The following is a 12,221-nucleotide window of genomic DNA, read 5'->3' as shown; positions in this document are numbered from 1 at the left end:
CAGTTCAACAATTGCAAGATGACGCAAAGAAGAACAATATTAGATTGATTGGGGTCAGTGAGAGAGTTGGAGATAGTGGAATGCAAAGCCTGTTCAAAGACGTAATGGTTGAAAACTTCCCAACATGGAAAAAGAATTTGATATGGAAATAAGTGAGGCATACAGAATGCCAATGGGCCACGATCAAAATAAATCCATACCAAGACATATAATTATCAAGATCTCAGAAATTCAGTACAAGAACAGAATACTAAAAGCTGTTAGAGAAATAAATCACATACAAAGGTAAGACCATCAGAGTTCCAGTAAACTTCTCAATGCAAAAAGTCAAGGAGAGTTTGTAGTGAAGTATTCCAGGTTCTGAAAGAAAACAACTTCCAACCCAGATTGACGTACCCTGTAACACTATCTTTCAAATTCAATGGATAAATAAGATACTTCCATGACAAAGAAAAACTGAAGAAATTCATGAGCACTAAACCAGCTCTACAAAATGCCCTAAGGGATATTTTAGGAAGAGACAATGAAGACCACAATCCAAGAACATCAATAGAAACAAGCCACCAGGCAAGGCAAGCAATTAAACAGAGGGGAAATACAGGAAACCAACAACAGGCTAATAACATGACAAAGACAAGCCAATATATTTCAATTATAACCATCAATGTAAATGGACTCAACCTACCAATCAAAAGAAACAGAATGGAAGAATGGATCAAGAAATAAGAGCTAACAATTTGCTGCATACAGGAAACACATTTAACCCAAAAATAAATTCATAGATTATAAGTCAAAGGGTGGAAAACAATACTTCACATGTCAGGAAGCCAGAAAAAAGCAGGAGTAGCTATACTATTTGCAGACAAAGTGGATTTCAAGCCAAGACTGATTAAAAGAGACAAAGAAGTCACTACATCCTTGTAAAGGGAACAATCTGAGAGGAAGAGATAACAATCATAAATATATATGCATCAAATACCAGTGCACCCAACTATGTAAAACAAATATTAATGGACATGAAAAATCAAGTAAGCACTAATATGACTGTAATGAGGGATTAAAGTAATGGTGACAATACCCCATTGTCACAAATAGATCAACTAGACAAAAAAAATCAACAAATATCAGAACTGAACCAGACTTGTGAACAAATGGACTTAGTGGATGTCTACAGAGTGTTCCACCCCAAAACATTGGAATACACATTCTTCTCAGCTACACATGGGATGTTCTCCAAAATAGACCACATACTAACCCATAGAACATGCTTAAGTAAATGCAAAGGAATTGAAATCATGCCATGCATATTATCTGACCACCATGCAGTGAACCTGGAAATCAACAGCAAAAAAAATCCACAAAAACTGCATAGACACATGGAAATTAAATAATACCCTCCTGAACAACCAATGAGTCACAAATGAAATTAAAGAAGAAATTAAACAGTATATACAATTAAATGATAATGCTGATACAACATACCAGAACCTATGGGATGCAATGAAGGCAGTCCTAAGAGGAAAATTCAGAGCAGTAAATTCTCACATCAGGAAAACAGGGTGAGCTCAAATAACCTAATGCTGAACCTCAAATGTCTAGAAAAATAGGAAGAAGTCAAGCCCAAAGCTCTACAAGAGAGGAAATTATAAAGATCAGAGCAGAAATTAATGCAATTGAGACTAAGAAAACAATGCAAAGAATCAATGAATCAAAGAGATTGTTCTTTGAAAGATTAAATGATATTAATAAACGTTTAGTCAACTTTATCATAAAAGGGGAAAGAAAAGACCCAAATTCATGAAGTTAGGAATGAAAAGGGTGAAATCACAATGGATCCTGTAGAAATCCAGAAGATCATCAACATCTACTTTGAGAACCTGTACTCTAATATGATGGAAAACACAGAAGAAATGGACAGATTTCTAGATACGTATGAATTACCAAAGCTGAATCATGAAGATGTAAAAATTCTAAATAACCCAATATTAGTCAATGAAATTAAAAATATAATTAAAAACCTATCAACAAAGGAAAGCCCAGGCCCTGATGGTCTCACTGCTGAGTTCTACAAGAAATTTAGAGAAGATCTAATGCCACTACTCTTCACACTCTTCAATTAAATTGAAAGGGAAACAGTACTCTCAAAATCATTCCTGAGAGCAAGTATTATCTTGATAACAAAACCCAAGAAAGACCCAACCAAAAAAAGAGAACCACAGCTTTGCAAAGTGGCAGTATCATAGCCAATGAGGTTTATCTGAGGTGTGATTATTGCTAATTGAAAAAAGATAACTACAGACCAATCTCCCTAATAAATGTAGATGCAAAAATCCTCAGTGAGATATTGGCAAACAGAATGCAGCAAATCATCAAGAAGATTATACACCATGAACAAGTAGGATTCATCCCAGGGATACAGGGATGGCTCAACACAAATTAATAAATGTAATACACTATATCAATAGAGCCAAAGACAGAAATCACATGATCACCTCAATAGATGCAGAAAAAGCATTTGACAAAGTCCAACAACCATTCATGCTAAAAACTCTATAGAAAATTGGAATAGATGGTCTTTACCTCAATCTGATAAAAGCCATCTATGAGAAACCAACAGCTAACATCATATTAAATGGTCAAAAACTGAAAGCTTTCCCCTTAAAATCAGGGACAAGACAAGGATGTCCACTATCACCAATCCTATTCAATATAGTTTTGGAAACATTAAACAGAGCAATCAGACAAGAGAAAGAAATAAAAGGAATAAGATAGGAAATGAAGAAGTCAAATTGTCATTATTTGTGGATGACATGATACTTTACATACAAGACCCCCAAAATTCGACCAAAATACTTGTAGATTTAATAACCAAATTCAGTAGCATAGCTGGACACAAAGTCAACACTCAAAGAAAAAAAAAAAAGCATTCCTGTATACAAATAACAAACTCACAGAGAGAGAAATTAGTGAAACAATACCATTCACAATAGCATCAAAAAATGAAATACTTAGGAATCAATCTCACAAAGGAAGTAAAAGATCTTTACAATGAAAATTACAGTACTTCAAAAAAGCAGATTGAAGTGAATATCAGAAAATGGAAAGATATCCCTTGCTTGTGGGTAGGAAGAACCAACATAGAGAAGATGGCTATACTCCCAAAATTGTTATACAGGTTTAACACAATTCCAATCAAAATACCATTAGCATATTTCACAGAACTAGAGAAATCAATCCTAAAATTCATTTGGAATTAGAAGAAACAGAATAGCAAAAACAATTCTGGGCAACAGAGGCAAAGCAGGAGGCATAACAATCCCTGACTTGAAATTATACTACAGAGCTTCTATGATAAAAATAGCACGGTACTGGCAAACAAAACAAAACAAAACAACAGACCTGAAGATCAATGGAACAGACTAGCAGATGCAGAAATAACCTCAAACACACTCGGCCACCTTATCTTCGACAGAGGGGCCAAAATGTTCACTAGAAGAAAGATAGCCTTAACAAATGGTGCTGGAAAAACTGGCTTTTTACATGCCAATGATTAATACTAGACCCATGTCTCACCGTGCACTAAAGTAAAATTAAAGTGGACCAAAGATCTAAATATTAAAACAGAACCACTAAATCTGGTGGAAGAGAGAATAGGTAGAACACTTGAGGACATAGGAGTAGGCAAAGACTTCATGAACAAAACCCAGACTTCATGGGAAATACTATAAAGAACCAACAACTGGGACCTCATCTTATTAAAAAGCTTTTGCACAACAAAAGAAGTCACCAACAGAGTGAAGAGACAACCCACTGAGTGGGAAAAAATTCTAGCCAGCAGTTCCTCTGACAAAGGATTAATATCCAGAACATATAAAGAATTGAAAAAATCAGTCCAACCCAAATTTAAAGACCCAATTCAAAAATGGCCATCTGAGATGAATACACACTCCTCAGATAAAGAAGTAGAAATAGCAAATAAATACATGAAAAAATGTTCAACATCACTGGTCATTTGAGAGATGCAGATGAAAACAACCCTGAGATTCCACCTCAACCCAGAAAGAATGGCTGCTATCAAGAAATCAACCAATAACAAATACTGGTGGGGTGTGGGGAGAAAGGAACCCTTCTCCATTGTTGGTGGGAGTACAGGCTGGTGCAACTGCTGTGGAAATCAGTATGGAGATACCTCAGAGAGCTAGGGCTAGAGGTCCCATTTGACCCAGCTATTCCCCTGCTGGGGATCTTCCCCAAAGAATTAAAAGAACCATACCACAGCAATATATGTGCATCCATGTTTATAATGGCAGAGTTTGTAGTAGCTAAATCTTGGAAACAACCCAAATGCCCATCAACTGATGAATAGATAAAAAAGATGTGAGACTCTTATATAATTGGTTACTATTCAGCCATAAAGACAGATAAACTTGAGACATTTATAGGTAAATGGATGCACCTTGAGAACATTGTTGTAAGTAAAATAAACGGAACACACATGTGTAAATATTGCATTGTCTCTCTGGTGTGAGATATTGAAAGTGAAACTAAAGACCAAGAAAATAATAAATACAGTGAAATAGGAAGAAATTGTTCAAAATTCTACAGAATATAAGATACTCTGTGAATACTTAAAATGTTTTAAGGAAAAAAAAGGTACAGTATTATTAGGAAATGAGCTGAGAGATTAGCAAATGAAAATATATTCTTTTTAGATCATGATGCACAGTGAATTTACCATTGCTCTTTGCTAATAATTTTTGTTATGAAAAATTGTTCATTCATAAAGTGGCTTTATATTTTCTTTTTAAATATCTGCTTGTGTTATATTAAAATATATTAAAAAATAAAAACAAAAGAATTTGAGGATTCTCATTGTTTTCCTAATGTTCATCTCTAGAATGAGAGACTAAGAGTCAAGAAACCTCATTAACCTTTGGTCCACAGTTGGATGTCCGGGTAGATAAATTTGGAGACTATGGGACTTTTTCAGAAAATATATATGAAATGAGGGGGTCACGAGTTAGAGGTAGTTGGTCATTGCAGTGCCTATATATCATTGATGCTTTCTGTAGTTTTCTCCCAATTGAATTCTCATGGGAAAAAAAGCTGTTTTCTATGTTTTTGAGGGTGGAGTGGAGTGGGAAAGGGGCTTCATGGTTCAGAGGCATGGAGGAGAGGTCTGTTCCGCAACTAGCAGACATTACCTGTTGCTACATCTGTCTTCCCGCTGAAAAGCAGACTGAGTGCCTTGATTCACTTCATACAGGGAGCAGCTCTTAGCATTTGTGTAGGTGCTACGTAAAGATGGAAGTAAATTAAACCAAGAAGATCTAAAGAAAGGAGGTGGAGCTTTATTCTTCCAGTGCTTGCTTGCTTGCTTGCTTGCTTGCTTGCTTGCTTTCTTTCTTTCTTTCTTTCTTTCTTTCTTTCTTTCTTTCTTTCTTTCTTTCCTTCCTTCCTTCCTTCTCTCTCTCCCCGCCCCCTCTTTCTTTCCTTCCTTTCTTTCTTTCTTTGCTTCTGAAACGGGAGGGCCAGAGCAGCCTTTCCATCCACTGTGTGCCTAACTTGGGGTGATGGCAGCACTCCTCAGTTGAGGACAGTGTTTGTTCACATTGCACAAGGTGTTCACACCACGTGTCACCAGAGTGGATAGTGCAGCACAGTTTAGAGACCCAGCCCATGGCTGTTCCTTATTGTTACAGTGAGACAGACACAGTAGGGGGCACCTCTAAGGTTACAAAGCCTACAGTACTAAGAAAGGAGGAAAAAAACTGCCCCCAAAACTAGAACTTATGAAAGATTTTATTTCTAGAGAGCTGGGAGAGTTCGAGGTCATATTAGAGTGACTGAAACTTCATCCCTTCCTCAAGCTTTTCATGCACAAGGAAGTTTGATTCCTTTCAAATCAGACCTCAGAGAAATGTCATCACAGGAATAACCAAAAGATTCTGACAGAAGTAAGACACCTGAAAACTGTATTCAATATTAGTTGATAATGTGTATCTTGTTGTTGATGATGACTGAACCCAAGCCCTCATACGTGTTAAGGAAATGCTGTTCCACTGAGCTACATCCCTATGTTTACTGAAGGGAGATATCTTCCTGAGGGAAGAACTATTTCTCTACTGTTTACCCTGGTGCCATCCTCCTTCGCTGTACCCAGCACACCCTTAAATAATGCTGGCAGCCCAGTACAAGACATATATCACACTATTAGGAAACATTGCTTCCCTTTCTTCCACTATCCAGAAACCTGGCATTTTCCTTTCCCTTATTGTTTCTCCATAAATTTTGGGAACATCTGTGCATCAGGTGTAATTATTGGAACTATACTCTCCTAACATTTCCCCTTGGCAAGTCCTGCTCCATGAGTCCTACTCGCATGCAGCAGTATCAAATTGTTTCTGAACTAGAAACATAATCTTTACTACTTGTATCTTGGTTTAAGGTGGGATTTTTCTCCTGAGTTGTTTCTTGAAGCTGACACAGTGTTTTCTGAATCGCTTATATTATTTGGAAACATTTACTTTCACTCACGTCATTAGGATAAAGCAAAGATTTGGGCTGATTATTGGTGTCTTTGAATCTTACTGCTATTGTACTGTTCTTTATTTCATGCAGGCAGTGAGAAGCCCGTATATTCCTACATCTTATTTACCCAAAAGCACAAGGAAGATTAAAGATATCATCCAAACCATTGTTTTCCCATTATTCTTATTTTCATGACTGACTTCCTAATGAATATAACAATTATTTCTTGGTTGTTGCAACCTGTGACAGCACTAAAATGGATCAGAGAATCAGGTTTGCCTTTTGCTTACATTCAGGACAAGGGCTCTGAAGAACTGCTCATTTCCAGGAGAGAAGTTTCCATGGAAACTTGGACAAAGGCAAGGCAAAATAATTCCAGACCCACCAGAAAAAAATTCCACCTTGCTTTTTATTTGTAGTGTGGTGTCCCCTGAGCAGTTCAGCTGGTTGGCATTGCTCTCTAGGAATCCCTATTTAAAATTTATATATAGCATTATGAATATCAGAAATCTACAAAATAGAATTTGATGAGTATAAGTAAGAGGTTTTTCTAAAGCAGGTTCAAACTCAGAGAGTTTTAAAAAAAATTAAAAAATTAAAGTATGCATTTAAGCAGCCACTGAATTTATGAGCAAGAAATTTCTCTTCAAATAAGAAAATCCTTGAAATAGGTCTTCAAGAAGTTTTATGACAAAAAAAGGGAATCAATGATTGGAGGTGATTGGGTATTTCTAGACAATTTCTAGCTGAAAATAAGGACCAAGTCAAATGAGTTCAGATAAATTTGTGAGTCATTTCTGGAGTAAAAAGAAGTCATAGGGTTCATATGAATTCCTTTGGAAAATGATGTTAGTCTATTGGTTTGCAAAGCCCTTACAAAGCAGGATGTCTTATTCATGCTTGTATCTTTTATGGCACTGAGCACAGTACTTTGAAGCTCTTTTGTGGGCTGGGTTGATGCAATGAAGAGGACCCACCATCTCCCCAGAGAGTTCTTCGGTGCCAGAGTCAGAAACAGAATATGCTCTGCTTCCTGGACAGTACTCTTGGCACTTTAAAAAACTAATGGTTACAATTCATATTGCACTTTTTTTCTTTATTGAATTTGGTTGCCATCATGTTTAGAAATACATTTCCTCTTTGAAGCATTGTTCCAGCAAATAACTTCTGTATAATATTCCAGGTACTGTGAAGCACATACCCTGAGAAAATCTATAAAGGAAAGCCAGATAAAAAGGAATGAAATGAAAAAACAAAAAAGACAACCAAATGTGACAGTTACTGGACACTGTCAGATGTCATCATGTTGAGGCTTGTTCAGCATTTTGTGGGCGTTCAGAGCAGGGCCCTGTGACTTAGCTTAGTGGTGACTGCCATTTGTGGGTTAGATCAGTTGAGCCTTCAAAATGTGTCTGTTCAGACATTTCTCAGACAAAGAACTAAAAGCAGCAAATAAACATATGAAAAAATGTTCAACATCACTGGTCATTCGAGAGATGCAGATGAAAACAACACTGAGATTCCACCTCACCCCACAAAGAATGGCTGCTATCAAGAAATCAACCAATAACAAATGCTGGCGGGGTGTGGGGAGAAAGGAACCCTTCTCCATTGCTGGTAGGAGTGCAGACTGGTGCAACCACTGTGGAAATCAGTATGGAGATACCTCAAAGAACTAGGACTAGAGGTCCCATTTGACCCAGCTATTCTCCTGCTGGGTATCTTCCCAAAAGAATTAAAAGAATCATACCACAGCAATATATGTGCACCCATGTTTATATTGGCACAGTTTGTAATGGCTAAATCTTGGAAACAGCGCAAGTGCCCATCAACTGGAAAATGGATAAAGATGTGCTTTTGGGCCGGGGAGTTAGCTAAGTGGTTTCATTGCCTGATGCGCAAGCGCAAGGACCCGAGTTCGATCCTCAGTACCGAAAAAAAAAAAAAAAGATGTGTTTTTTTAAAAAATAAAATGGAGTACTACTCAGCCATAAAGAACAAGAAACTAGAGACGTTTATAGTGCTTAAGAGTATTGAGGCCATACTCTTAAGTGAAATAAATAGGACACACATGTAAATACCGAATAGTTTCTCTAGTGTGAGAAACTGAATGTGTAAATAAGGATTAAAATGATTAAAATGAATAATTGATAATTTGAAATAGGAAGAAAAGGTCCAAAAGGGGAGGGGAAGTGGAAAGGGAAAGGGAAAGGAAAGGAAAAATTATGAGAAAAGGAAAAAATGGAAACAAAGTCTTTGTAAATAGGGAAGGGAGCACAGGGAATGGGGAAAAAATAAAAACCAAGATACATCATGTACAGGTACAAGTACCCAATGATGAATGTAAACATATTGTATACCCAAAATACTAATAAAAGAATTTAAGCAAAAAAAAAAAAAATGTGTCTGTTCACATCTTACATCCTTCAGGACTCAGACCAAACATATATAAAAACACAGGGATATGGAAGAATGCTAGTGTCCCAGGCACTGGCATGCATTCTAATGTAGGCAGCCATGGAAGTGAGCACAAAAGAAAGCAGAAATAGGACCTCAAATAGTTTTATGGAAAGCTGATGAGTGTGAATTCTGTCTGAAGGTGGGGAAGCCTCTGTGCGATTTCTGCAGAAGAATGAAATGTTACGTCAGTCTAATCATCTTGGTGGAAGTGTAGAAGAGGAAAGAAGTCACCCAGTTGGGAGACAAAAGGGTAATAGTGATGAAAAATGGTAAGGGCCAAAACTGTGGCTGTGCTGACAAAGATGAAGAAGAAACTAGGTCTGGAGGATCAGTGATCTTGGGAGCCAACTGTCAGTGAAACAGGGAGATAGCAAAAGCCCACGTCCCTCCTCCACCAGCAGATGGAGAACATAATCAAGGGGGGAATAAAGTAGGGAGCTAACAAGACTTGGGGAGAATGAATCACAAACCCTCTGCAGGCGTGATCAGGCTTAGATTCCCTTTTCTAAGGTTTGGGTATCATTTTCCTAAAAGATGCACCTAGTAGTGATCTGAGCAATCAATTTCGGTAAAACATGGTGTATACTGGATTGAGTGGGGCCCTGTGGGAAGGTAAGATTTCTCAGAGTGACACTGGCCTGTGAGGGGAGGCGAGTGTGGAGAGTGTTCTGGCAAAGAGCGTTCCTCAGACATGACAGGCAGCAGGGGAAGATTCTGTGAAGGACACAATGGCCAAGGTCGGGGTGCCAGAGGCAAGAAAAAAAGACCTCGTTAGATGCGTGGGATTTTCTTGCCCAGAAACAAGATATCCATAGTTCTCTAAAGAATCTTTGTTCTGCTAATTTTAGAAAAGTTACAATTAATAGTGGTTGCAAAAGTACACTTGCTACATACTCCCAGCTCTATAGGCCCACTTATAGGTCCCACTTTCTGCTTGTAACCCCATAAGTTGACCTCAATTTTGGCTGAGAAATAAACATTTTTGTGTATAAACCCCCTAGACAAAAAGTCCCAGTGGCAACCTGCTCTGGTCCCCTTCTGGGTTCAATAACCTGGGGGCCTTTTACTTTTGCTTTCTAATAAATGCTAATTTCTGCTTTTGTTCTACAATAAATACTTTTGCTCAGTTCTCTTTTGACTCCCTACCTTGTAATTATTTCTGGCTTGAGAGAAGAACCCACCAGCCAGATGGTAACATTCGGGCAGAAGTGCTATAGAAAAGAAGGACTGCAGTGGATTTCAGATTTCTTGTTCAGGTACTGGAAAAATGATAGCATTATGAAGTGAAATTAGTGTGCTTTGGCTTGGAAATATCCTCCAGTATCCTATGTGTTTGCTCATCAGCCCGTGGCGCTGATTATTGGGCTGTGGTGGAACCTTCAGGATGTGGTGCCCTGTGAAAGGAAGCTAGGCCACTGGGGGCGTGCCCTCGAAGGGGATGTTGGGACCCAAGCCCCTTCCTCTCTGTCTCTTTGCTTCCCAGCTGCCCTGAGGTGAACAGGCCTCTACCACATGCATCCACCATGATGTACTGTGCTGCCACTGGTTCGAAGCAACAAAGCCAACTGACCATAGATTGAAACTGTGGGCCAAGATAAACTCTTCTTCCTTTATCTCAGGTACATGTCACAGTGACAAAAAACTGACTATCACACAGTACAAGAGGGAAGAAACCCCCTAAGGATTAAGGGTATGGGTTTATTCTGTGCTGCCTTGATGCTCATGTAACCTCAGGCAAGATTCTTCATTTTGAATTTCAGTTCCTTGATATGATTCCACAAGAGAGATTGTTTAAAGGATTAAATGGGACAACGTTTATAAAACATTCATACATTTGCCTTATCTATATTTTTGGAGCATTTATTACGTACCAGGGTAAGGGATTCACAGGTGTCTAAGGCAAAGTTCTTGTTCTCATGGAACTTCTACTGGATGACTGGGAAGGTAGACATATATGTACCAGCTAACCACTAAATGAATAACTTAAGTATAGATTTGGAAGAATGTTTTGAAAGAAACAAACAGATTGGTGTGACAATTATAGATAGGTTGAGAGTTCTACTTTTGATATGTTCCTAGGAAAGGCTAAAATTTTAAGGGAGGCAGAGACAGAGTTGAGGAAGAGCATCCCAGACCAAGAGAACAAATGCAATGACCCTAAAGTGGGAACACATTTTGCAGGATGGTACATACTTAGCAGTTCTTCTCATATACTAAGTACAAAATAAAGATAATGCTATGTTTAGAAATAAGGCTGCCATGGAAAACTAGCTTAACAAAATACCTCTTTTCATATATCACATACAGCAGCCAGAACAGTATTTAAAATTGTCATTTTCAGGTGGATGTGGTGACACATGCTTGTATTCCCAGCTACTTGGGAAGCTGAAGCAGGAGGATTGTGTGTTCAAGGCTAGCTAGAGCAGGGCAATTTAGCAAGACCCTGACTCAAAAGAAAAGAAAAGAAAAAAAAAAGAAAATAGGCTGGGCATGTAGCTCAAGTTTTCTTGGGTTTAGGACTTGGTACCAGGGGAAAGGGGGAAGTGGGTAAGAAATCTCTATCTCTACCTATCTGTATACCTCCATATATAGAGGGCTACTTACAGATACATCTTAATATCTAAGAATGCAAAACAAAATGTAAGTGGAGAAGGGGTGGGACATGGAGGAGTTTTATAAAGCATTGTTAAGGGTTATGTGCCAGGAATTCTCATAGGGAATTTGATTACTGTTCTTCCCCACAGTTCTGGGTATGTGGTTTTCTTTTCTTTTCTTTTTTATTTTTTCCCCCTTCCCCTACCCTCCCTTCAACCCCTCCATCCCTCCCTATTTACAAAGACTTTGTTTCCATTTTTTCATTTTCTCATATTAATTCCAGGAAAGGAAAGGGAAGAAGGGAATGGGTATGTGTTTTCCTTTCCTTGTTTTCCAATTAAAATTTTTTTTTGTTTTTTGAATCTGATTCAACCTTAACAACAGATGAAATTTCAAAAATGGAAGACTGTTAAGTACCTTTTTAAAGTCTGAAATCTATACAACCATATATAGAAAACTCTGTTAACCTTCATGCTTTTAGTAGAAATCTCTATTATTAGTCACTTCTACATTTTTTTTCCTGTGCAGTGGTAGAAGATATATGATTTAATGATCCAGAAAAAAAATCACTCAATATAGACTGTTAGGCATTTAAAAAAATTACTGGAGATGTAGCTCAGTAGTAGAGCTCTTAT

At 37.8% G+C, this 12,221-nt stretch overlaps 1 long non-coding RNA gene and 1 pseudogene across 7 annotated transcripts in view; both read left to right on the top strand.

Annotated features, from left to right (window-relative positions):
• Positions 1-12,221, top strand: part of LOC110348128 (uncharacterized) — a 1,027,816-nt gene that overhangs the window by 72,618 nt on the left and 942,977 nt on the right. The gene's annotated exons all lie outside the window — the stretch shown is intronic.
• Positions 2,218-2,334, top strand: LOC147829271 (U4 spliceosomal RNA; annotated as a pseudogene).

The sequence above is a fragment of the Heterocephalus glaber genome, unplaced genomic scaffold (genome assembly GCF_053883595.1).
Source record: "Heterocephalus glaber isolate CG9 unplaced genomic scaffold, H.glaber_assembly_v1.0 deba00000676, whole genome shotgun sequence".
Lineage (NCBI taxonomy): Eukaryota > Metazoa > Chordata > Mammalia > Rodentia > Bathyergidae > Heterocephalus > Heterocephalus glaber.
Note: the sequence above shows the minus strand (reverse complement) of the source record. Positions and strands in the feature narration are given on the sequence as shown.